This window comes from Haemaphysalis longicornis, unplaced genomic scaffold (genome assembly GCF_048455015.1).
Source record: "Haemaphysalis longicornis isolate Haplotype H1 unplaced genomic scaffold, Haemaphysalis longicornis Haplotype H1 scaffold_4, whole genome shotgun sequence".
NCBI lineage: Eukaryota > Metazoa > Arthropoda > Arachnida > Ixodida > Ixodidae > Haemaphysalis > Haemaphysalis longicornis.
In genome coordinates this window covers 85,937,142-85,940,190 of record NW_027526361.1, presented here as the reverse complement: position 1 = coordinate 85,940,190, position 3,049 = coordinate 85,937,142, and the positions used below count along the sequence as shown (strand labels likewise).

Below are 3,049 nucleotides of genomic sequence, written 5' to 3'. Positions count from 1 at the left end.
TAAGTAGTACCTTTGTGAATACCTTTCAAGCTACAGAGAGAAGGCTGATGGGTTTGTAATTTTTAAGGTCTTTGATATCACCTTTATGCATATTAGAGTAAGGTTCGCATTTTTTCTTGCCTGTGGTAGTTACTGCCCTTGTAGTAGTAGTTACTGCCCTTTCTGTGTCGATCAACTTATGTGGGCAGGGATAGAAACCTGTTATAACGGATGGTACTGAGCTATAACGGATGGTACTGAGGTATTCAGAAAGTCACTAGTACTTTCTACAAAGGTACCGTTACGAAGAATAGTTTTGCCAAACCTACTGTCTCTACGTCTTCTGTGATTTCAAAAATTTGTTTATAATTAGCATTTTTTATATTTCTAGCCCAGAATGTGTTCCATCGCCATGCTCTTTTTTTTCTCCTTCCTAGGTTCCGCGCTTTGGCGGAATATTTTCCGGATAAGGACATAGCAACCTTCGAAGATGTCAGTAAGTTAACGCGTCCATTTAAGCGATGAACGTAGATATCACTTGATGTAGGTTTTTAACGCGCCATAAAAAACGGGAAGGCTTTTTTTAAGGTGTCACATTTTCTTAAAGGCCAACTGCCCATAAAAGTTTGACTTTTTGAAAAACCTGTCTCCGTATAATCTGCCTGAAAAACTGAATGATATGAAATACGACAGCTGAGATACGCGCATGCACCGCGCAAACTTCCAGGGGAAATCGGCAATTTGGAAACCGAAACTCAGAAGACCGCTAACATTGGGTCCAGGCTGAGGTGTCGTTGCAGCCGGCGAGCTAGTGGCCGGCCGGCCAGAGCAAGCCTGCTTGAACAGCTTCGCCCTGGCGGCAGTCCTAGTAGAAGCGCGTCCAGACGAGCTAGACCGGTTCTTCTGGCGCACCAACACCCGGGCTGCCTGAACTCTGTACTTCATGGCTTTTTAAAACTTTTGCACGTTTTTTGCTGATGAACAGTGAATTTAACGGAGCTACCAGTCATCCCTCTGTTAGTTCATTGGTGCGTACTGTGAGTTCAAAAAATTAGTCCGCTGTGAAATTTTAGTGCAGTTGGCCTTTAAGGGCGCATGTGTGCGTGGTGCGATGAGTGCTGTCAAACCTATGCAGTGGCATACTCTTACGTGTCATGCAGCTCAGGTTGGTGAAACTGCGGCAGGACCCGCACACTTGAATGCAAATTTTAATTAGGTGCTTATTGGTCCTAAATTGAAATCATGCTACATGCTATAAGTGCGGGTTCTTGTTCAGGCGGATCACTTTCGTCGCTTTGTTCCTGTAGCAGTGGTCTTTACTGCATGCTAAGAGCGTGTCTGCATTTACCATAACCGCACTTTGAATTATTGCGAATACTTAAACGTATATTCATAGGACAGATGTAAGTAGTGCCTCTCGGAAATTTCTGTGGACTTGTATCCAAGAGCGAATTCAGCTATTACCTCGAAATTCACGATAATTCATTACGTGTAGCCTTTCCAGTTCCGGGCCCCTCAATAAACAATTGTTTGCCTTGGTCGCAACTACGCACTCAGTAAAAACAAGAACTGGATACAATATCATATCGATATTAGAGGATATTAGAGTGTACCTCTCGTAGAAAGTCTATCTGTTGCAGTTCTCGAAACCGACTTTTATCGACGAGAAATTTACTTTGTTCTAGCATACCTGGTGTGTCTTGGGTGTGCATTTCGTAGGAAAATTGGAAAAGTTTTAAAACTCCGGACTGTTTATCTTTCTTTCCCTTGTCTAGAAATAATCGAGCTAATCCGCCTGCTTCAGCCGCCGTACAACGGAGAAGCCTACTATTTCAAACACAGTAAGTTCGTTAGAAAACCCTTTCTTGCTATTATACGACGTTGCCTGTTAGCGTTCGACCCAGATTAAATCATCCTGTCCGTAAAACTAGCACTGGAAATGTTCACACTATCGCAGCATGATTCTTACAAGCCTGCTTTAAATGCAATACTGTCCCACTGCATCGTAGCGGCTACAATTGACGCTGAACGTCGGCTTAAATCCGCCTCGTATTCCTTCCAGCATCTTTGTCGTAATAATGGTTTTCGTTGGCCTTTTTATATTTACAACATGTCCAACTTAAATACGAGAAAAATAACTCACGTGGTTTTTTTCCCCTTTATGCTCAATCGATGTTGTCTCTTTCGCTTTTCGCAGTTATAGCCGGTACGGGAGAGGAAAGCTTCAAGATCTACGACACGAGCGATACCTGCGAGAATGCTGCGGCCCTTCGCCAGTCCGTGTGCACTGACCCCTGCAACCTGAAAGACGTGCAATAATGTCTCCTAACCGTACTCCCCACGGGGCATCGCGTGCACAAAGGGCCGCTTAACTTAAACCCCAGCATTGTGTGTTACTTCTTCTGTTTTCGCATCAAATGGTTTAGGTTGTCAAAATTACATCGGTAAATGCTCCGCACCGGCCGCACGTATCACATTAAAATTTCCTCCCGCGTTCGCCAGTTCAGTGCACATTATAAAATCAGTAAGCAAAAGCGACACTTGTTTCCACACATCCCGTGGCGTTACAGAAGACGATATTGTCCACCAAGGAATGTGGGGAGGGGGCTATGTTTGGCATCGAAAAACTCAAGATCGTCCGTTCTGCAGCGTCCTCTGGGCAGCATATTACGCAGTGTAGCACAGATTCAACCACCACTGGTGGCAAGCACGCAGGCGAACACACAATACCCTCGCGCACAAGACTACGCCAAATAAAGCTGCATTTTCAAAATCATTTGTTGCTACTTTGTAGCATTGCATTCTCCAAGTCTTCACACATCTATCCACATGAAAAACATTTAGCACATGGCGGAAAACCAACTAACAGAATCCACTTCTTTCACTACCTTAAAGGCCTCTTGCAATCTTCTTTTCGTGTTTGCGTTGGAAAAATTGTTCCTCGTACGTGCACTGGAGAGAGTTACGTTCACCATAGCGCAGTTTTTAGGTGAGCCATTTTTATTGGCACAGAGATGATGTTGCAATAAAAGTGAAGTTGGTTAACTTGTTCAATTCTGACAGGAATGTA

General features: G+C 43.9%; 1 long non-coding RNA gene across 1 annotated transcript; it reads left to right on the top strand.

Annotated features, from left to right (window-relative positions):
• Positions 1-416: 416 nt before the first annotated feature.
• On the top strand, positions 417-2,625 carry LOC144178970 (uncharacterized). Its single transcript, XR_013324119.1, has 3 exons — positions 417-475; positions 1,755-1,820; positions 2,177-2,625. It is a non-coding gene; the product is annotated as an uncharacterized LOC144178970 (long non-coding RNA).
• The last annotated feature ends 424 nt before the right edge of the window (positions 2,626-3,049 follow it).